This window comes from Mauremys mutica, chromosome 6 (assembly GCF_020497125.1).
Source record: "Mauremys mutica isolate MM-2020 ecotype Southern chromosome 6, ASM2049712v1, whole genome shotgun sequence".
Taxonomy (NCBI): Eukaryota; Metazoa; Chordata; order Testudines; family Geoemydidae; genus Mauremys; species Mauremys mutica.
In genome coordinates this window covers 1,293,756-1,316,987 of record NC_059077.1, presented here as the reverse complement: position 1 = coordinate 1,316,987, position 23,232 = coordinate 1,293,756, and positions in this window count along the sequence as shown.

The following is a 23,232-nucleotide window of genomic DNA, read 5'->3' as shown; positions in this document are numbered from 1 at the left end:
GCCTCCCCCTGGCAACCCACCTAATAAGTTTTAGGTAAGCTTCTGCCTGGGGTTTATGTGAGGAGCTGGCCTGCGATAGCAGGAGCTGGACTCGAGGACCCATGGGTCCCTGCCAGTCCTGTGTCCTACGCAGAGATCCCTGCACATGGAACATCCTCCAGCTCCCGAGGGGGCTGCAGCAGCACAGGCAGGAGGCCCCAGAAAATGGAGCAGGGCCAGCTCCCCGTGCAGAGCAGCTGCTCTCTTTTGCCCAGGTAAGAGGGCAGGGCAGCACCCAGGGGTGATGGAAGGTCCGGGAGAGCCAGGGAGGGAGAGTCCAGGGGGACACAGGAGGTTAGCGGAGGGCTCTGGGGAAGCTGCTAGGAACCACTAGGAAAGCGATAAATAACAAGACAAAAAATATCATATTGCCACTATATACATCCATGGTGCACCCACGGCTTGAATACTGTGTGCGGATCTGGCATCTCAAAAAAGATATAGTGGAATTGGAAAAGGTTCAGAGAAGGGCAACAAAAAATGATTAGGGGTGTGGAGCAGCTGCCATATGTGGAGAGATTAATAAGACTGGGACTTTTCAGCTTGGAAAAGAGACGACTAAGGGGGGGATACGATTGAGGTCTATAAAATCATGACTGGTGTGGAGAAAGTAAATAAGGAAGTGTTATTTACTCCTTCTCTAATAGTGAACTAGAGGTCACCCAATGAAATTAATAGCCAACAGGTTTAAAACAAACAAAAGGAAGTATTTCTTCACACAACGGACAGTCAACCTGTGGAACTCTTTGCCAGAGGATGTTGTGAAGGCCAAGACTATAACAGGGTTCAAAAAAGAACTAGAGAAGTTCATGGAGGATAGGTCCATCAATGGCTATTGGTCAGGCTGGGCAGGGATGGTGTCCCTGTTTGCCAGAAGCTGGGAATGGGCGACAGGGGCTGGATCACTTGGTGATTCCCTGTTCTGTTCATTCCCTCCAGGGCACCTGGCATTGGCCACTGTTGGCAGACAGGTCACGGGGCTGGATGGACCTTTGGTCTGACCCAGTGTGGCCGTTCTGATGCTCTTAACTGAGGAAGGCCGGTGGTGCCATCTGCCTGCTGCAGGGGGGTGCTCCAATGGGGGCTGCCCTATAACAGAGCCACCAGCCAATCTTTGCTGGCCCGGGAGGCGAGCAGAGCTGCCCAGGAGCTGGGGAAGCAGCCGGGCTCTGCGTGTGCCGGAGCCAGGGCTCCCCGGAAGGGCCTCGCTCGGCCCCTCTGCTGCAGTGCTGCCCTCCTCTTCCTCCTGCCCGGCTCTGAGCCTCCAAACACCGACAGGCCCCGCCTGGCACGTCCCCCGCGGCAGGGTCCCCCGCCCCCGGCCCCGAGAGCGGGGCTGGCTTAGGGGAGCTCCACAGCTTGTTATTGCCACTGGGGGCCCCGGGCATCTCCCCCGTCCCTTCCCCAGGGGCAGCACCGGTCCCTGGTGGGTGAACCTTTCCCGCAGGCTGCCCGGGGGCCGTGCAGGGCCAGGCCCGCTGTAAAGGGGTGTGGGCAGGGGGGCAGGGTCATAGCATGTCATCTCCTCATCGCCACCAGGTGTCTCTGCGGATCCACGGGCCACGTCCCCTCCCGGGCGGCTGCCTCCTGCCACGGGCTATGCAGGGAGCACAGGTGGCCAGGCCTGGGGCTCTGGCAGAGCGCTGGGCACCAGCAGCCACGGACCTGCCAACCCTCCCTGTGGCGCTGTGTCCCGCAGGGGACAAGGACCCCCTCCCTGGCCCTTGGCGGTGCCGCGTTGGCTGGAGAGCCGGCGTCTCCACCCCAGGGCTCGGGGGCCAGGGTCACCCAGGGGACTGTACGTGGTCCATGTTCCGAACATTGTGAATTTTACTCTGGAAAAGCCTCGTGGCCGATCTCTGGCTGTCTGCGGGGGCCTGGCCGGGAGAGCCGGCCACACTGCTGGCCCCGCTGCTAGGGCTGAGCCACGAAGCTGTTTCCAGCTGTGCCCCCCCCCTTTGCTTTGTGCGGGGTTGTTTTATGTCCAGTCTGGAGCAATGACGGCCCCTGTCCTGGGGACAGGACGGCAGCTGGGTATTCAGAGCCTGCTCCTGGTTCACACGGCTGCAGCCCTCAGCCACCCTGGGCACCCCCCAGTGGCCCACCCTGTGTCCCTTTGTGCCAAAGCCCTACCCCACCCTGGCTGCGCCCCCCACCCCTCGCACCGGAGCCCCCAGAGCACACTCTCGCCAGCCCACGCGGCACAAGATTTAACAGAAATTGGTTGTAACAAAACCGAGAGTGACAAAGGGGAAGTTCCCAGCCCTGGCTGGGCGCTGGGGTCGCAGGGGGAAGCTCGCCCGGTGCTGGGCTGCAGAATGGGATTTCCGACTGGCGTGGGAGCAGTTCGCACGCTTGTTCCCGGCGCAGGCTGCACATCGCACTCTGCTCTCGGACACGTGACCCCAGCTAGGCCCGGGAGGGTGGAGCTGTGAGATCTGTGGCGGCTCCCCAGCCCAGCACGGTGCGGGGGGCTCCTGGCTGGGCCGAGGGGCTCCCAGCCGTGACCAGTCTGGCACAGCGCCACCTCCCTCCAGTTTGGCTCCCTGGCTAGCGCTGCGCCTGGCTTGGGTCCCAGCCGCGGAACAGCCTGTCCTATGGACGGGTCCCTGCCCGCGACAACGGAGTGAGTCCCCCCTTCCCTGCCCAGCAGGGACCCCAGCCAGTGCTGGCCTCTGCGGGGCTGGGGGACGAATGGGTTTTCTCCCAGGCTGTGACCCTGACCCCTGGGCAGCCAGCACTGACTCCCCCAGCCCGGCTTGCTGGGTCTAACACGGAGCGTGGCCCTGGCCTGGCCCAGGTCTAGCTTCGCCCTCCCCCCACCCCCAAGGGCCAGGGAGAACCCAGCTCCGAGGCCTGGCGACCCGCGCCCCAGCCTCCTGCTGCCCATAGGGTTGCCAACCCTCCAGGATTGTCCTGGCGTCTCCAGGAATTAAAGATTAATCTTGAATTAAAAACTATGTCATGTGATGAAACCTCCAGGAATATGTCCAACCAAAACTGGCAACCCTAGCCTGCCCAGCACCACATCCCGGGGCCTGTAGTGGGTCTGCCAGCTTCGGGGAGGGGGCAGCGTGGATGTGACACACAGGTCCCAGCTCCCCCAGCACCTGGGGGACAGGCTCTGGAGTGGGGCAGCTGCTTGTCCAGCTCCCACACCCTGGGCTAGTGACACTCAGAGCGGATCGTGGCCCGGGGATGGGAGCCCTGCGCCTTGCCCTGGTTCATCCTCTGGCTCCATCTCTCCCCACATCCGGCAGAGCCCTGCTGCCATGGCTGCCTATGCTGCGTTTCACACAGAGCTGTGCCTAGGGTGACCCCAATCCCCGGGGCATCCAGTCACTCCAGACCCTGGGTATAATGCCAGGAAGGCTCTGGGGGCTCCACCCCTTTGGCGTGAGCTCTGGCCCTTGGCCTAGAATAGCCTGAGTCTGCTGCCCCTCCCACCCCAAGCAAGGCACCAAGCCCTGGGAGCGGTGGGTGCCAGAGGGGGCTGGCTCGAGGAGGGGGGCAGGGGAGGGTGCTGGATCTGTGCCGGCTGGTGGGCCTGGGGGTCACTGCTGCTGCTCTCTGCTATCTGGATGGGGGGGTTCAGTGAAGAGTTGGGGTATCGATTGCCCCAAGCAGGGGGTTGGCAGGGTGGTGCCCACCTAAGTTCCCTCCGAGCTGCGTGGCCGCACATCAGGCTCTCATGGACCAGGCAGGTGCAGAGCCACAGGGGACTGGAGAGGCACCTCTGTCCCGGCACCGGGCTGCTGCAGCAAGAGAGGGCTGGGGGGAGTCCTCTCCCCCCACCTGGCATTTCCCCTTTTTGCGTCTCAGCCTGGCCAAGCTCCCAGTGGTGAACAGGTGCCCAGAAGCCAGCCGGGGTGAGTGGGAACAGGGAAGTGCCCAAAATACCCTGTGCCCGGAAGGGGCCAGATCAAATAGGGAAGGAAAAGCCAAGCAGCTGCTCCCCAAGTGGGCCGGAGGGGGGGCAGCAGAGCAGAGCAGAGCTGGGGAGCTGCACGGCACGGCCAGCAGCAGCCAGAGCAGCACTGCCCAGCCCTGATGCACACGTGCCCACTGCGCTCTCAGCACCCTCCAGGCAGGCCTGTCATCCCCCTGCCCAGGCCAGGTCGGAGCAGTGACCCCCCCCCCCCCCAGCTCGTGCAAGGGTCTCCGGGACTGGCCCTGTGTCACGGAGTGGGGGGGGGGGGGAGAACAGATGAGGCCCGGCACCCCCAGCTTCCTGCGATTCACCGTGACTCTCAGCCAGCCAGTAAAGCAGAAGGTTTATTTAGACGACAGGAACACAGTCCAGGACAGGTCTTGCCGGTACAGACAACAGGACCCCCTTCAGTTAGGTCCATCTGGGGGCCCCAGGGAGGCCACAGCCCTGTTGGGAAGCCCAAGCCCCGTCAGGCTCCCCTCCATTTCCCAGCCAGCGCCAAACTGAAACTCCCTCCAGCCTCTCACTCAGCCTCCCCCCGGCTCCACCCCCAGCCTTTGTCCAGTGTCCCGGGCAGAGGTGTCACCTGGCCTCCAACCCCCGTCCTGGGGTCTCAGGTTACATGCTCAGGTATCCTCCCTTCCCCAGTGCAGCCCGTCCCAGCACAGCTCCCCTGCCACCTTCCCAGGTCACTGCTCCCCACTCAGCATTCACAGACACACCCAGAACATTCCCACTTGGTCACACCCTGTAACTGGTCGGAGAACTCCAGGCCCCACAGCTAGGCCCGGGCCTCGGAGCGGGAGCACTCGGGGCATTACAGGCCCTGGGGCGCTTGTCAGAGCCTGGGCGTGAACCCAGGCATCCGGGCCAAATGCCAGCTGCTAATCACCTTCACCCCCAGGGGCGATGGGGCTCTGCTGTCCTACAGCGCAGCCCCACAGTGCCCTGCGCCCCTCACACAGCCGGGCCCTCGTGCACGTGGCGAGCCCAGGGGCAGGATGGCAAAGGAGGGGAGAAACCAGGCCTCTGGCACTGCGCCAAGGCCGAGGGCCCTGCCTGCTGGCAGCCGCCCCTCCCTGGGCCGCGCAGCGACAGCTCCAGTCTGACCCACGGCCCCCGAGTGTGGGGGGTGGATGCCAACTTAATTGCACAAAACTGAACACCCTAGGCCCCGCCCCCTGCTCACTACATTCCCCCTCCCTCCATCGCTCCCACACACTCACTTTCACTGGGCTGGGGCAGGGGCTTGGGGTGCAGGAGGGGGTGTAGGCTGGTGGTGTGGGGGCTCTGGGTTGGGGCTGGGGCAGGGGCTTGGGGTGCAGGAGGAGGCTCCAGACTGGGAGGTGGGGCTGAGGGATTTGGAATGTGGGAGGGGGCTGTGGGTTGAGGCAGGGGTTTGGGGTGCAGGAGGGGGTGAGGGCTCTGGCTGGGGCCAGGGATGAGGGGTTTGGGGTGTAGGAGGGGATTCCTGGTTTGGGAGGGCTCAGGGTTGGGGTGCAGGGTTACCTTGGGCCACTCCTGGTCAGCGATGCAGTGTGGGGGCTAAGGCAGGCTGCCTGTCCCGGCACCCTGTTGCACACCCCAGAAGTGGCCAGCAGGACCGGTGCTAGTAGGCGAGGACGGGGGGCAGGAGGTTCCACGTGCTGCTCTTGCCTGCAGGCACACCATCTCCCCCCCCCCCCACCAATTCCCATTGCCCAGTTCCCAGCCAATGGGAGTGCGGAGCTGGTGCTTGGGGTGGGGGCAGCACACAGATCCCCGTGCCCCCCGCCTAAGAGCCGGACCTGCTGGCTGCTTCCGGGGCGCAGCGCAGAGCCAGGACAGCCTGCCTCAGCGCCGGCGGTGCTGACCGGAGCCACCAGGATCCCTTTTCGACCGGGCGTTCCAGTCAACAACCCGACACCCGGTCACCCGAGCAGAGGGGAGGCCCTTCGACAGTGGGCTTCACCCCATGCCCCGCTCGGCAGAGTCTGCAGGAACCTGGCCCCGCAGAGCACGCTGGGGGGAGCCTGAGCGAAGGGGATGGGGCTGGGGCTGGGGCTGGGTTGCTTGTTCTCCCCTGCTCCGGGGGATAGGGGGCAGGGTTGGCAGGAGAGTGACCAGATTGAAAGTGTGAAATTGGGACGGGGGTGGGGAGTAATAGGTGCCTATTACCCCAAAATATCAGGGACATCTGGTGACCCTGGCTGGCAGGGGCCCTGCTTTGGTGTCACTGGCGGAGCCGGCTGGGATGAGCCAGCCTGTGTGTGAGAAATAATCAAACGCCAGCGACTCTCGGAGCTCAGCACCAAGGGCAGGGCCTGCGTGGGCTGGGGCTTGTCCGGGGAGCCGCCAAAGTCAGTCACCCCCCTGCCGGCTGCAGCCACGCGCCTTCAGCCGCTTCAATGACACTGGACGGGGGCTTAAGCCTGGGTGGTGGGTCCAGGCCAGGGAGCCTGAGCCGCCCCTAACCCAGGCTGTGGCCCCGCCCATGCTCTGCCCGGGCCAGGGGGAGGCGCTTGGGGCTCTGGTGGGCAGGGGGTGGGGTGGGGCAGGGCCTCTCAGTCACCATTGACCCCACAGCTGGGACAGACATGGGGCATGACCGGAGTCATGGCCACAGCAGCCACACAGGGCATCCTGCAGGACATGTTGTGATGAAGTGGGGCTGTTCTTAATGTTCCCTCTGAATACTGGGGGGGCCTCAGCTCTGGCCCACCCTGTGTCACCTGGCAACTAATGATCTGGGCCCTTCCCCCCTGCAAGGGGTTGCTAAAGGTGGGGAAGAACAAAGAGGTCAGGTGACCTCCTGGCCTGGGAAAGAGACAAAGCCCAGAGAGGAGGGGCTGGAGGGGGTTTCAGTCTGGAGCTGGCTGGGGAGGAGGAGTGAGGGCAGACGTGGGGGTCTGGCTCACTGCCCCCCAGAATGGACCCGGCCGAGGGGTCCGATTCTTTGTACCTACAAGCTCTGTGTTAGACCCTGTTCCTGTCATCGAATAAACCTCTGTGTTACTGGCTGGCTGAGAGTCACGTCTGACTGCGCAGTGGGGGTGCAGGACCCTGTGGCTTCCCCAGGACCCCACCTGGGCAGACTCGCTGGGGGAAGCGCACCGGGGGGCAGAGGATGCTGAATGCTCCAAGGAGAGACCCAGGAGGTGAAGCCGTGGGAGCTTCTTGCCCTGCAGACAGGCTGCTCCGAGGGAGAGGAGGCTCCCCAGAGTCCTGCCTGGCTTGTGGGGAGCAGTTCCAGAGCAGCGCCCGGGGACCCCATGACACATGTACTCCCCCCCCCTTCACTGCAGGATGTAGCTGGCTGAGCTCCAGGGGCCCCTCTGGGGTAAGCTGGTCATTCTAGCCCCCAGCTGGTCTGGCCTGGCCCACACAGTAGCACTGGCCTGGGGGGTCTCCATCAGGCCAGCCCACCCCCCTGTCCTGCCAACAGGGGCCCCTTTGGGCCCCCCTTGCCAGGGGGAGGACAGAGCCATGCTGGCCAGCCAAGCAAAGACCCACCCTGCTGGTGGAGGGAAGGCACAGGTGGGAGCCCTTGGGGCAGCTAGAGCCCAGCTCCCCCTCCCCAGAGGCACTCGCCTTCCTCGGCCCTCCCCACTGCTGGGAACAGCTGCAGTCACTCTGTGGGGCAGGGGAGTGTGGGGCGCTCCATGGGCAGGGTGTGACAGAGTCTGTAATATTTTTACGAGGCCTTGTAATGCAGCCATGCTCATCTGCACAGCACTTTCCATCCAGGGAATTAGCTCACAGCCGCCAGGGCACCCTCTGCCAGCCAGTGGCTCACCTGTCACTGGCCCCAGTACCCCTGAGGGACTGCCCCCTGGCAGTATCCCCCAGTTTCTGGGTCTCCCCACCCAGGGGAACCCCTAACCACTATCCTCACCTCAGTATCAGGCCACTGCCAGTCACCACCTAGCCCCCATTCCCTGGGGCAGATGCAGCATCAGCCACTCATCACCAGCAAAGGGGGGGTTGGACCTGCTGCCTCTGCCTCTCTTGGGCTGCCCCCTGCATCCCCAGTACCTGTTCTTGGCCTTTAACAAGGCCTCAGCCTGGGGGTTTTCCAGGCCAGAGCTCCCCCAGGCCTGCTCCAGTCTCAGTACCCTGTAGGCTCCTAAGCAGAGAGAGAGAGAGAGAGAGAGTGAGAGTGTGAGAGTGTGTGTGTGTGTGTGTGTGTGTGCCTGGCCCACTGCCCTCTTATAGGGGCCAGCTGGGCCCTGATTGGGGCGTGGCCACAGCTGTAGCTGTTTCCCCAATCAGCCTGGGAACTGCTTGATCCCAGCCACCGCCCTCTCCTGGGCTCTTCTAAACCCCTACAGGCCTGGTGTGCCCGGTGGGCCAGCCTGTACTCCACCCTGGTCCCAAGGCCCGCCGGGGATATCAGCTGGTGGCTCCTCCATGGGGCCGTGAGCACAGGCGTGTACTTGGCGCAGTTCACCCCTGTCCCAGACACCTGTCCCATCTGTGGCATGAGGGAGACCCTGGCGCACGTTTACTTAGAGTGCGCCAGGTTGCAGCCCCTGTACCGGCTTACGCAACAGTATATTGGTGAGATCTGGCTGCACTTTTCCCCTCACCTGCTTCTCCATGCACTCCCTATCCGTGGCCTCTCAAAGTCACGGGACCTCCCTGTCAACCTCCTCCTGGTCCTGGCTAAAACGGCCATCTATGCAACCAGGGAGAGGCGGTTGGCCAATGGAGACTCCTGTGACTGTGGGGCTTGTTTCCGATCCTCTGTCCGTTCATGTCTCCGGGCAGAGTTCCTCTGGGCAGCATCCACTGGCTCCCTTGATGCCTTCAAGGAGCAGTGGGCGCTGTCCGGGGTTCTCTGCTCGGTGTCCCCTCAGGCTCCTTTCTTATGACCCTCTGACCGCACTCCTGTCCCTGTTCTTTTATTAGTTGTCCCCTGAACTCAGTTGGGTTTTGAGGTCCTGTAGATCCTCCCCTTAGGCTGGGGGGCGGGGATCCTTTAGCAGTGGGTGGGCTTCCACTTCCCGGAACCCAATAGGTACAGGCCTGGTGTGCCTCAGTTTCCCCGTATGCTGCATTGTTACCTGGTGGGTGGAAGGGGACTGCTTGTTCTCAGGGCAGGCTGACACACGTAGGTGCAGATGTCCCCGAACTGTCTGGGCCTTAGTCTCCACATCAGTGGAGGATCTGAGAAGAGAGGGCAACTCCAGTCAACAGGACATTGGCGCCTAGCACCCAGCGATCGAGGGGGATATGGACTGTCCCCGCTCTCCTTAGGGAAACTGAACAATCCCCAGCTTGAGATCAAAGAACTGGGGAGGAACAAGGTGGGGGAGGGATAGCTCAGTGGTTTGAGCACTGGCCTGCTGGGCCCAGGGTTGTGAGCTCAATCCTAGAGGGGGCCATTGAGGGATCTGGGGCAAAAATCTGTCAGGGAACTGGTCCTGCTTTGAGCAGGGGGTTGGACTAGATACCTCCTGAGGCCCCTTCCAACCCTGAGATTCTATGATTCCAGCTGGGAGGAGTCGGGCTCTCACCTGGAGTCTGATCGAGGAGATCAGACAGAGCTTGACCCAAGGGGCTCCCTACAGCGTGGCTGGGCTCTGGGCTGGCCAGACTGGAGGATGCTCCGACCGTCAGTTCTCTGGGCTACCCTAAGGGCTCCCTGTGCTGTGTCCAGGTGACGGACAGACCCGACTGTTCTGGCAGCGCTGGGTGAGCGTCACTGCAGATGCTGGGCGAGGTGCATTAATCCCTGTGGAGTGGCCAGGTCTCCACCAGGATCTGTCTCAGTGGGACTCGCTGGGCAGAGCTCACGGGGTGACACAGGGGGGCTGCAGGCCCAGAGGTCCAGTCTCAGGAGGTGGAGAAGTCGCATGGCTGACTCTGGAGGAAGAGCGAAGCCCATAGGGGGTCCGGCCCGCTGACGGGTTCCTCCTACAGACCCTTCCAAAGCTGGAGCCTAGCCCCGAGCCTGTGGGTCTGTGACGCCTCTGTGCCAGGGCACCCAGTACAGCAGGGCCTGGGGGTGCTGCTGAAAGGCAGAGGTAACAATCCTGCCCTGCCGGGGCCCCAGCACCCCTTTGCCTGGGTATCTGTCACGGGCCACTCCCCGCCTTGCAGCCAGTGCTGACACACTTGGCTCACCATGAGCACTGGCTCGCACACACACGTGTAAAGCCCCTGGCCTGCTTGGATGCTAATTGCCTCTGGGAGACGGTCGGAGACCTGTTTGTCCAGAGCCAGCGGAACCCGCCCGCCCAGGAGCCAGGGATCAGCAGGGTGGGGTAACTGGCACCTTGAAATAGGGCAGGAGAGAAACCAGGCCACAGCCAGTCTGGTGATTTATTCATGTCAGGGAGGCCCTGGAGCCCCAGCTGGGAGCAGGGCCCTGTTGCGCCAGGTGCTGCACAGATGCAGTGGGAGACTGGGCAGCGAGAGGCGGCACAGCGGGGAGAGCGCTGGCGTCCTGTCTACACCAGGGCCCCCTGCGCCAGCCCAGACACAGCTACTGGGCCACAGGGCTGGGGGCTCTGGCCATGGGTGGCGCCAGGCTGTTCTCTCACCCAGCGCCCCACATGGCCCAGGCCTTCCTGGGGAGCCGGGAACATGGGCGCAGTGTGAACCCTTTTCCTTCCCCCTGCCTGCTCCGTGCAGCGAGCGGCTCTCTGGCCTCGGTGCCAGTGCCCCCCCCCCGTCCCCCAGAGGGTCTCCCTGCCTGCCCAGGCTGTGGGACCCAGGCACACCCGGCCAGGTGGAGGGGCAAGGGATGCTCTAGCAGCCAGCCTGGGGCTCGGCCACTGCAGCGAAGGCTCTGCCCGGGCGGGCTGGGTCTGATCCTCCGGCAGCGGGGGGCTGCCCAGGTGACTGGGTCTGATCCTCCGGCAGCGGGGGGCTGCCCGGGTGGATCCTCCGGCAGTAGGGGGGCTGCCTCGGCGCTGGGGGTGGCAGAAGAGGAGGGAAATGTCAGCGAGCGGCGCTGTCGCTCTTTAAGCGCTAAGTGGGATTTGCCAGGCCGGGAGAAGCAGTAAAGGGCAGCGCCAGCCTTGGCTGTGAGCAGTGACAGAGCCAGTGGCCCCCCGCGCTGCGCCCCCGTCCAGCCCGCCCCCCACTCAGCTCGGCAGCATCTGAGCGGGATGGGCCCGGCCTTCGGGGCTCTGGGATGGTCAGTGGGGCGCTCTCGGGGAGCTGGGGGGCTGAGCCCAGCAGCTCTCCCTGCTGCGCCCCTGGGCTCTGTGCCCCCTTCCTGGCACAGGAAGCAGCGGCTGTGGGCAGCGTGGGGGCTGGGTGCCTTATGCTAACGCTCTCGCTGTTTGTGGTCATTCCTTAGCAACATCCCCCAAAGTGCCCTCCCACATAATGCCTCCTCCGCCCCACGGGAGGGGGTGAGGCACCACGCTCTGTGCCCCCCCAGGCCCCGCGGTGCTGGGCTAACACCCTCAGCCAGAGGAGGGGACAGCGCTAGGAGTAATGGGGTGAGATGCACCATATCCTAGGGGGTCTCTCCTGGGCCAAGAAGCTGGCAGCTCATGGGGGCTCAGCACAGACCCACGGAAAGGATCCCCCCACAGCCAGGCTGCCCCAGCTCCCGCCCTCGTCTGAGCCTGGGGCTGCCTGGCTAGTGAAGGGCAAACAGGGGTGAGATCGGCTTCCTCTCCTGCTGTGACCTCCCGTCCCTGAGCCTATCGCCTCATCCTCAGCCTGCCCTGCTCTCAGCTCCTGACGTCGGTGCCACTCACCTTCACTCTGCCCCCTGAGCCCAGCTGGCACCAACTCCCTCAGGCCCTACGCCCAGAGCAGCCCCCTCTGCATGCCCGGTGCCTTGTCTCGCCCCAGAGCTCCCTACTTGGGCCTGCTCCCATCTGGGCGGCTCCTGGGTTCAGCACCTGGGCACCTGCCACGCAGACAGGCCCTGGCTGGTGCAGCACATCTGCTATCGGGGGGTCGGGGGGGGGTGTGTGGTCTGCCCAGAGCTCAGAACTGGCTGTTTCCTGGTCACTGCGGGATCCTAGCCTGGCGAACATCTGCGGAGCTCTGGGCCCTGGTGAATGTGGGCAGAGGTGAGACCTGTCAGCTGCCTCACTGGGAACAACTGACATCCCTGACCCAGTCCCGCGTGGTGTCTATGCCCGGGGAGGTGCAGGCCGAGCGCTGACCCAGCCAAAGGGCTGCGACCAGAAGAGAAGGAAGAGGATACAAATGTTACCCGTTATGGAGGCGACAGAGAGCCGCTCTCTGCACGGAGCAGGCAAGTAAAGAAGTATGGGCTGGATGAATGGACTATAAGGTGGATCAGCCGGTATCAAGCAGGGTGCCCCAAGGGTCAGTCCTGGGGCCGGTTTTGTTCAATATCTTCATTAATGACATGGAGGATGGTGTGGACTGCACCCTCAGCAAGTTTGCAGGCGACACTAAACTGGTAGGAGTGGTGGATACGCTGGAGGGTAGGGATAGGATACAGAGGGACCTAAGCAAATTAGAGGATTGGGCCAAAAGTAATCTGATGCGGTTCAACAAGGACAAGTGCAGAGTCCTGCACTTAGGACGGAAGAATCCCATGCACTGTTACAGGCTAGGGACCGAATGGCTAGGAAGCAGTTCTGCAGAAAAGGACCTAGGGGTTACAGTGGACGAGAAGCTGGATATGAGTCGACAGCTTGTCCTTGTTGCCAAGAAGGCTAACGGCATTTGGGGCTGTATAATAGGGGCATTGCCAGCAGATCGAGGGATGTGACCATTCCCCTCTATTCGGCACTGGTGAGGCCACATCTGGAGTACTGTGTCCAGTTTTAGTCCCCCCACTGCAGAAGGGATATGGACAAATTGAAGAGCGTCCAGTAGAGGACAATGAAAATGATCAGGGGGCTGGAGCACATGACTTATGAGGAGAGGCTGAGGGAACTGGGATTGTTTAGTCTGCAGAAGAGAAGAGTGAGGGGGGATTTGATAGCTGCTTTCAACTACCCTGAAAGGGGGTTCCAAAGAGGATGGATCTAGACCAGGGGTAGGCAACCTATGGCTCGGGTGCCGAAGGCGGCACACAAGCTGATTTTCAGCGGCACTCACACTGCCTGGGTCCTGGCCACCAATCGGGGGGGCTCTGCATTTTAATTTAATTTTAAAAGAAGCTTCTTAAACATTTTAAAAACCTTATTTACTTTACATACAACAATAGTTTAGTTATGATTATAGACTTAGAGAAAGAGACCTTCTAAAAATGTTACAATGTATTACTGGCACGTGAAACCTTAACTTAGAGTGAATAAATGAAGACTCGGCACAGCACTTCTGAAAGGTTGCTGACCCCTGATCTAGACTGTTCTCAGTGGTGGCAGATGACAGAACAAGGAACAATGGTCTCAAGTTGCAGTGGGGGAGGTTTAGGTTGGATATTAGGAAACACTATTTCACTAGGAGGGTGGTGAAGCACTGGAATGGGTTCCCTAGGGAGGTGGTGGAATCTCCATCCTTAGAGGTGTTTAAGGTCAGGCTTGACAAAGCCCTGGCTGGGATGATTTAGTTGGGGACTGGTCCTGCTTTGAGCAGGGGGTGGGACTAGACACCTCCTGAGGCCCCTTCCAACCCCGATATTCTCTGGTTCAATAAAAGGTGGATCCCAGCTGTCAGGAGGGGACAGCGCCCAGTGGACTGACGGTGGGCGGGGGCAGGACTGTGTGAAGAGGTGTGGGCTCTAGGTTGCACGGTAAGTTTTTCTGTTCTCTGCAGACAGATGTTTTCAAACCCTTTTGTTTGAATTTGTCCCAGGCTCTGGTGAATAAATGTCAGTCGGGTTTGACTGGGAACCTGTCTAGGTGCCTGGTGCTCCGGAGAGCTGAGCTGCGGTGAGAGTGGGGACTGGGGTCACTGCTTCCCCCAGGGCAGCGGGTCGGTGGGCACGGTGGTGGCACTCGAGTGTAGCAAAGAGGGTGTGTAAGTTGTGAGCCTGCAGACTAGAGGCCGTCACGCGGGGAGCCGGTGGTAGCGATTCACCCTGGCCCTGGCTCCCCCAGTGATGGCACAGGGCCACGGTGGGGGGTGAGAGACATGGGTGGTCAATCCAGAGGTGAGATAACACCGAGCGTGTGAGAGGAGAAACCCGCCCGGCTCCCCCATCAGCACCGCTGGGACGCTCCCTGGGGCACAGGCCAAAGCCCAGGGCTGGTCCCGGGGCTGTAACAGCTCCCAGCTCTCCATGGCTGTCCCGGCTCGGCAGGGGCGCGGAAGCTGGAGCCGGGTTCTGCTGGGGCCTGGTAGGAAGCAGAGGGGAAAGGAGCCGCAGGAGACCCTGGGGTGGGGAACGGCCGGGGGCAGCGCCGGGGAGAAGGGCTGGAGACCCTGGGGCAGAGGGAGGGGAATGGCCGGGGGCAGCGCCAGAGGTAACATCCCGCCCCGCTCCCACTCCCGCTCCCCTGTTCATACACCCCGGGGTCTGGCGGAACCCAGCTGAGAGTGCCAATTCAGGACCAATTGCTCAAACAGGGCAGTCACAGCCCTAGGCTGGGGTTTTTCCACCTCTAAGGCAAACCAAACCAGCCAGACAAGAAGGACTTCGGTCTCACCCCACTGGCTAACCACAAGTCACACAAGCAATTTCCTTAGACACTCCAGTCTCCTGGTATCATCACCAGTGCCACTCGTTCTGGGGATGAATGGTTAGGAAAACCAACACCCCAATAAAAGAAAAAGGTTCTCTCGATCCCAAAGGACCAAGCCCCAGACCCAAGTCAATCTACACATCAGATCTTACCCACAAATCACGCTCTTGCCAATCCTTTAGAATCTAAAATCTAAAGGTTTATTTACAAAGGGGAAAAGGTAGAGATGAGAGCTAGCCTTGGTTAAATGGAATCAGTTACATACAGTGATGGCAAAGTTCTTAGTTCAGGCTTGTAGCAGTGATGGAATAAACTGCAGGTTCAAATCAAGTCTCTGGAGAACATCCCCCGCTGGGATGGGTCATCAGTCCTTTGTGCAGAGCTTCAGCTTGTAGCAAAGTCCCTCCAGAGGTAAGAAGCAGGATTGAAGACAAGATGGAGATGAGGCATTAGCCTTATATAGGCTTTTCCAGGTGTAAGAACCTCTCTGTTCTTACTGTGGAAAATTACAGCAAAATGGAGTCTGGAGTCACATGGGCCAGTCCCTGCATACTTTGCTGAGTTACAAGGTGTATCTGCCTCCTCTCAATGGGTCAATTGTGTAGCTGATGGTCCTTAATGGGCCATCAAGCAGGCTAGGCAGAGCCAACACCAGCTTGTCTGGGATGTTTCCCAGAAGCACAGCACAAAGTTGAAATACAGACAGTATAGAGCCAATACTCATAACTTCAACTACAAAATGATACATACACCCAGACACCATAATCATAACCAGCAACCCATAACCTGGTCTTAGACACCTTATATGACCCCCTTTACCTAAGATTTGGTGCCACTACAGGACCTTGGTTGCAACCATGTTCTATATGGTCCCAGTTTATATCAATAAAGTCACACCCTGTCTCCCCAGCAGCCCCCAGATCCCACCCCAGGGCCCCCTATCTCCCCAGCAGCCCCCAGATCCCACCCCATGGACCCCTATCTCCCCAGCAGCCCCCAGGGCCCTCTCCCAACTTCCCCTTGGCATCCCCCCGTTGTGGTGCCCGGTCTCATGCTGTATTTGGAGGTTTGTCCCTGGCACATTTCTTCCCATCTGAGCACCTCTGCTGCCATACGTGCCAGGCACGGGCCCAGGAGCCGGAGCAGCGTGAGGGGCCCTGGCCTAGGGAGAAGGTCCCAGCTTCACTAAACTCCAGCTAACGCAGGGGCCCAAGGCTGCTTGGGGATGGGGGGGACCCAGGGAGCCTACAGGCCCCGGCATGCAATGCATCAGCCAGCTCTGAGCCGCCTGGCCCCGCTGCATGCTGGGATCTGCAGTCTCACCCCACACGTCTAGCTGGGAGCGTCTGGAACCCGCTTCCAGCAGCGAGGTTCGGTTCCTGGCTCAGCCTCGCCCGTGCCAGCGAGCGGCTCCCTGCAGCGCTCCAGCTGCCAGGCCAGGCGGACGGGGAGTGGCTGGGAGCTCCAGGGCCTTCGTTATCAGCCCAGGGTTCGTTATCAGTCACTCGGGCATCGCCGTGCTCAGCTGATCTGTGCCATCTGGCCAGCAGGCTGCTGACACACGCCTGGTTAATGAGCCTCCTGCACATTGAGCTGCTCTTATTTCCTGCTATCGTACGCGATGCCAGTCCCTGCAGCCCACGGGCAGGGCTGCCTCTGGCTCCGAGCTGCGCCGGGAGCAGCCAGGGACCCTGCACATCCTCTGCGCCAGCGAGCGAAGGGACCGCAGTGCCCTGCGTGCAACAGGCACCAGGAGAACCCGGCTGGCCCTAACCCTGAGCCCTGATGAGCAGACTGGCCCAGCAGCCCCTCGGGACCGACCTGGGTCTGAGCGGCGTCCGTGCAGCCAGGCCAGCCTGCCAAGGCGGCGCTGAGAGAGCCAGGACCAGCCGGCCACTGCTACGGCCACCCCCCCTCCATGGTTGACTGGTCAGAGTCACCCCATCGGGCGATCTGGCCCATCCTCCGCGGCCTGGGGTGCTGCTCTCACCTGGGCAAAGGGCTCCAGGCCCCCCCCGGGCTGCCCCCTGCGGCAGAGGGTCCCTAAGGACCTGCCCTGCCCTCTCCATGGAAAGGGGGCTCACAGGTATTCGCAGCCGCGGCCTCTCCCCAAGCAGCCCCTCTGCAAGCCGCTCGCCTGGCCTGACGCCGCGGGGCTGGTGGAGCCAGCGGCAGAGCAGGAGGGTCCAGGGCCTCCGGGCCAGTCACCTCAGGAAGCGGGCAAGGTGCTGGGGTGCCAGGCTGGAGCCCGGAGCACAGGCAGCCCCGGCGCTGGCGGGAGGGGCTCCCCGTGGGGCCCCCCATGCATGGCGGGTGGATTGGGGGGTAGGGCCAGTGCTTAGCCTGCTGGGGTCGCGTGAGGGGCACCCCCCGAAGGGCTGGCTGGAGGCCGGGGGCTGAAGCACAAATCCAAGAACCAGCTGGGCACAGGGCAGAGGTGAGTTTTCTTTGTGCCTGTGCAGGGCAGAGGCCCCCATCCCAGGGTGCCCCCCCCCATGATTGGCTGCAGAGAGGGTGGGGCCCAGCCTGCTTGGTCCTGGCTTTCCTGAGCCATTCTGCATGGGCAGCCCTGGGCGGACAGCCAGGCGTTACTGGGGGTCGACCCCCACCAGGGCTGCAAGGAGCTGGGGCAGGGGGACGACGTGGGATACAGGTGTGTGCTGGGCTGCCGTTCCCGTGAGCGCTGGGCCAGGCTGGGCTCCCGGGTGGGATCCCCACAGTCCCCCTGCTGCTCCGCTCGCAGCCCTGCCAGCCAGTACGGAGCTCCGTGCCCACTGGCGACGAGACCCCCACTCACGCCCCAGCCCCCAGGGCTGTTACAGAGCCCTCGCCCAGCAGGCAGGATGGAGCTAGTGGGAGCAGCAGGGCACGGCGGGGAAACACCCATCGGTAATTAGCACCTGGCCCTTCTCATGCCCCGGTCCCAGGGCGCGGGGCTGTCAGCCCATTCGCGGAGGGGAGAGTGAGGCAGGGGAGCGACGTGGTGAGTCGGTGGCAGAGCCAGGGTAGCACTTCGGTGGGCAGGAGCCGGAGCGGGCAGCGCCGAGGTGAGCCGCATGCTCCCGGTTCTCCCATCGTGGCGGCACAGCCGGGCAGCGGGCGCTGGCTGCTGGGAGAGGCAGCACGGCTGGGACCTGCATGGGCTGCCAGGCTCTCTGAGGCTACAGAGCGCATGGGGCCACGTTTCGGAACACGCATGAATCCGCAGGAGGCCAGCGGCTGGCGTGTCCATGGGGCACCATGAGAAGGGTTGAAGGGCAGGAACGCCCCTCCCTGGGCTGGGACAGTGTTTGCTCCTATCCTCCTCCCCGTGCTGCCCCCCACCAGGGCATCCACTCCCCACCCCGGCAGAGGCGCTCACTCCCTCTGGATGGGGCAGGCGTCGCCCAGGGCTGGGGCTGAGCCCGGGCAGGAGGAGAAGGACCCTCTGCCCCCTGAGTGGAAGGGCAGAGCTGCCCCCACCCAGGGTCTGCTAGGGCAGGCTCTCAGGAACCCTGCTCCCCACGGCGTGGGGGGTGATCAGGCTATTGAAGGCACCAAGCCCTGCGGAGCTGCCTCTGCCTATGTGCCACCCCCCCGTGGCAGCAGGATGGAGAACACGGGGCTCAGGTGGCAGGGAAAGGTGGCAGGGTGCCCAGGCTGCCTGGGTAAGCAGGACCCATGGCAGCCCCTTCCCCAGGCACCTGCCATCAGTCTCCCAGCCAGGCTCCGAGCCACGAGCCACAGGGCGGAGCTGCTGTTTGCCATGCAGCCTGCAGCCCCTGTGGGACGGGCGTGGGCAGAGCTGCCCAGGCACATGCCCGCTTTGCCCAGTTCACAGCTTCCCTGGCAGATAACAGGAGTTTGCCCTTCCGTACACCTCACCCACTCCCCAGCAGGGGGCGCTGTCACTAGACGGGAAAACCGAGCCTCGGAGAAGGGACGTGACCTGCCTCAGATCACATGCTGAGTCAGTGGCAGAGCTGGGGACGGAACCCAGGAGTCCTGGCTCCCAGGTCCCTGCTCTAACCACTTGGCCCCACTCCCCTCCCAGGGCTGGGGATAGCGCCCAGGAGTCCTGCCCCCTCACTGCTCTGTCTAGGTGTCATGGATCCCCAGGACGTGTGCTGAGCCCCAGCTTGTAAACAGCCCCTTGGAGGATCCCTTCAGTGGGCCAGGACCCCACCGGGCCCCGCTCTGGGTATGGGCGACAGGGGCTGGATCACTTGATGATTCCCTGTCCTGTTCCTTCCCTCTGGGGCACCTGGCACTGGCCCCTGTCAGCAGACAGGATACTGGGCTAGATGGACCCTTGGTCTGACCCAGTCTGGCCGTTCTTGTGTTCTTCCTTCCCCCAGCCCTGCAGCCCCATTGCCTCCGAGTCTGAGCCCCTGGGCTCCCTCCCTCCTGCTCCACCCCGGGCCCTGCCCAGCGAGTCCCACCCAGCCAGCCCCTGGGCGAGCCGTGTCCCCTCCACAGGGACAGACGCCCCCAGCCGGGGTCTGCAGCGGCGCCTGGCAGCCTGTTCCAGCCAGAGCAGGGTTTGTCCAGCACCTGGAGCCCCCATGGGCAGCCCTGAGCTCAGCCCAGAGACCTGCAGGCTGAAGCATCGTCCACCTGGCCGAGAGAGCAGCTCCCCAGCCAGGCGGGCCTGGCCCCCTCTCGCTCCCTTGGCCGGGGGTCCCTGGGTGTCCATGTGCTGGGCACTGGGGGTGCCATGGCCTCGCTGGGATCCAGCATCACCACGGGGTGCAGCCAGCTCCTTAACAACCCTCTGCACTGGGACCCAGACAGCCCGGGACACCCCCTCCTGTTCTGCGCTGCCCCGGAGCAGACTTACCCCACCCCCGTCACTGGGTAACAACGCAAAGTGCAGTGGGAAACTGAGGCACGCCTAGGCGTCATACAGACTGCCATGAAGTGGGAATGTTCTGGGTGTGTCTGTGAATGCTGAGTGGGGGGTATTGACCGGGGAAGGTTGCAGGGGAGCTGTGCTGGGACGGGCTGCACTGGGGAAGGGAGGAAACCTGAGCCTGTAACCTGAGACCCCAGGAGGGGGGTTGGAGGCCAGGTGACACCTCTGCCGGGGACACTGAACAAAGGCTGGGGGAGGAGCCGGCGGGAGGCGGAGTGAGAGGCTGGAGGGAGTTTCAGTTTGGAGCTGGCTGGGAAACAATGGGTTCAATGCGGGGGGATCTGGGCCCCATCCCTCAGCCCACACTGCCTCCCCAGAGCAAGCTGCCAGAGCAGTGCTGGGAGAATCTTTGCCTTGGCAGCACTATGGCCCGGCAGCCTCTTGTGTGTGCCAGCCTCAACTCCCGGCCGCACATGGCCCTGGTCGGAGCACGTGGCCTTGTGGGAGGACATCACAGCGGTGCCGGCTGGGCTGGGGGTCGCTGGGCTGGTGATAATATAGGACTATAACAATGTTTAAAAGGGGACTGGATAAATTCATGGTGGCTAAGTCCATAAATGGCTATTAGCCAGGATGGGTAAGAATGGTGTCCCTAGCCTCTGTTCGTCAGAGGATGGAGATGGATGGCAGGAGAGAGATCACTTGATCATTGCCTGTTAGGTTCACTCCCTCAGGGGCACCTGGCATTGGCCACTGTCGGTAGACAGATACTGGGCTAGATGGACCTTTGGTCTGACCCGGTACGGCCGTTCTTATGTTCTTATGTTCCCAGAGCAGAGAGTCCAGTTGCCCTCCTGGCTCCAGATCCGCTCAGCCCATGGGTTCAGGGGCCGTTTGTAAATGGCTGGAGCTGTGCACGGGAGGCCGGTGAGGCCAGAGGGGAAGCAGAGCACAGAGTCCCCGGATGACTGGAAAAAGGCTAATGTAGGGCCCATCTTTAAATAAGGGAAGGAGGAGGATCCGAGGAACTACAGGCCAGTCAGCCTCACCTCAGTCCCTGGAAAAGTCATGGAGCAGGTCCTCAGGGAATCAATTCTGAAGCACTTAGAGGAGAGGAAGGTGATCAGGAACAGTCAGCCTGGATTCACCAAGGGCAAGTCATGCCTGACTAACCTAATTGCCTTCTATGATGAGATAACCGGCTCTGTGGATGAGGGGAAAGCAGTGGGTGTGTTATTCCTTGACTTTAGCAAAGCTTTTGATACAGTCTCCCACAGTATTCTTGCCAGCAAGTTAAAGAAGTATGGGCTGGATGAATGGATTATAAGGTGGATAGAAAGCTGGCTAGATCGTTGGGCTCAGCGGGTAGTGATCAATGGCTCCATGTCTAGTTGGCAGCCGGTTTCAAGCGGAGTGCCCCAGGGGTCGGTCCTGGGGCCGGTTTTGTTCAATATCTTCATTAATGATCTGGAGGATGGTGTGGACTGCACCCTCTGCAAGTTTGCAGATGACACTAAACTGGGAGGAGTGGTTGATACGCTGGAGGGTAGGGATAGGATACAGAGGGATCTAGACAAATTAGAGGATTGGGCTGTGACAAAGTGGGGGCGTTTCTTGGAGTTTTCTGTGTTTTCCAGTGGGTTGCATGCACAGGGGGTGGTAGTGTCCCTGGGTGTTTTAACGAGGTGAGGGGAGAGGGAGTTTGTTGTTACACAGGACTGGAGAGGGAACTCGGGACCCCGGCCGATGGCCTGGAGGATGGAGAGTCCAGCGACTGGTGACCCAGAGACCCAGCTCAGGAGTCACAGCCGGTTCTGGCCAGTATGAGGACAATGGGCTGCGGGGAGAGACCCCGTGACCTGACCAGCCGGTTCCAGCCAGCGAGGCCAGAGGGGGGCTGAGAGGAGAGGAGGCCCAGGCTTCCTGTTTATGACCCTGTTTCCCTGGAGAGAAGCCAATGGACAGAGGGGGCTTGGGGCCGGGGATATTGGAAGCCCAGCTGGGAAGCAGGGGGGCTCGGGGCTGGAGAGGGGGAGCAGGCAGAGCCCCCCTGGCTGCAGGGGGACTGGGATGTGCTGGGCTGAGGGAGGCCAGGCCTGAGGCCCTGAGAGTTTCCTGTGCTGGGTTCAACTCTCAATAAACCTCCTGTTTTACACTGGCTGAGAGTCACTCCGGGCTAGAGAGCAGGGGGCATCAACCCCTTCGGGGGTGAGGAGGCCCGGGGGGTCCAGAGCGTGTGGACTCCCTGAGGGGGCCCACGGCACAGACAGACGTGCTAAGGCTCAGAGAGGTGCGGCTCCAGGAGGTGGAGGGGCCTGACCCCGAGAGAGAGTGGACCCCCCGGAAAGGCTGTTGCACTGAAAGGGGCACCCCCCCACGGGCCGCACGAGGCCACGAGTGGGCACCATCTGTGAGTCCATGACATAGGCCAAAAGAAACCTGATGAGGTTCAAGAAGGACAAGTGCAGAGTCCTGCACTTAGGATGGAAGAATCCCATGCACTGCTACAGACTAGGGACCGAATGGCTGGGCAGCAGTTCTGCAGAAAAGGACCTAGGGGTTACAGTGGACGAGAAGCTGGATATGAGTCAGCCGTGGGCCCTTGTTGCCAAGAAGGCTAATGGCATTTTGGGCTGTATAAATAGGGGCATTGCCAGCAGATTGAGGGACATGATCATTCCCCTCTATTCGACATTGGTGAGGCCTCATCTGGAGTCCTGTGTTCAGTTTTGGGCCCCACACTACAAGAAGGATGTGGATAAATTGGAGTCCAGCGGAGGGCAACAAAAATGATTAGGGGGCTGGAGCACATGACTTACGAGGAGAGGCTGAGGGAACTGGGATTGTTTAGTCTTCAGAAGAGAAGAATGAGGGGGGATTTGATAGCTGCTTTCAACTACCTGAAAGGGGGTTCCAAAGAGGATGGATCTAGGCTGTTCTCAGTGGTGGCAGATGACAGAACAAGGAGTAACGGTCTCAAGTTGCAGTGGGGGAGGTCTAGGTTGGATATTAGGAAACACTATTTCCCTAGGAGGGTGGTGAAGCACTGGAATGGGTTCCCTAGGGAGGTGCTGGAATCTCCTTCCTTAGAGGTTTTTAAGGCCCGGCTTGACAAAGCCCTGGCTGGGATGATTTAGTTGGGGATTGGTCCTGCTTTGAGCAGGGGGGTTGGACTAGACACCTCCTGAGGTCCCTTCCAACTCTGAGATTCTATGGAGCAAGGCCGACGGGATGTGGCGGGGGCTGGCGGATGGGTTTGGGGGGCTGGGACCGAAGGGCAGGTCTAAGACCCATCCAGGCTTGCAGGGCCGGCTCCAGACCCCAGCGCGCCAAGCGCACGCTTGGGGCGGCATTTTGCCGGGAGGGCGGCAGGCGGGTCCGGCGGACCTCCCGCAGGCATGACTGCTTGGGGCGGCCAAATTCCTAGAGCCACCCCTGCAGGCTTGTAGTGGAGACACCCCCACGCCGAAGAGCCATTTCTGTTGCCTTTTCCATTCGAATGTAACTTTGGGGGATGGGGCAGCAGGGAACAGGGGCTTTATGGCATTTTCTATCTTAATAGCTAAACATTAAACACATGGGACCCGTCCCGGGCAGGCACTAGGTGTACTGGGGGGCAGGGCCCCACACGCCCCTGGGAGCCCGGTCCCGGGCAGGCACTGGGATGTTGCCTGTGCCCTGCCCCGTCCGTGTGGCCCTTTGCAGGGCGGGCGGCTGGTCAGGTCAGAGGCTAGACCGGAGCGGAGGGGGCAGGAGCCGGGAGGGAGCCGGGGGAGCGCGCTGGGGGGCCGGGGCAGGCACCGGGGAGCGGGGCAGGAGCCATGGACGGGGCAGGGGGAAGGGGCAGGAGCCGGGGGAGCGCGGCGCGGGGG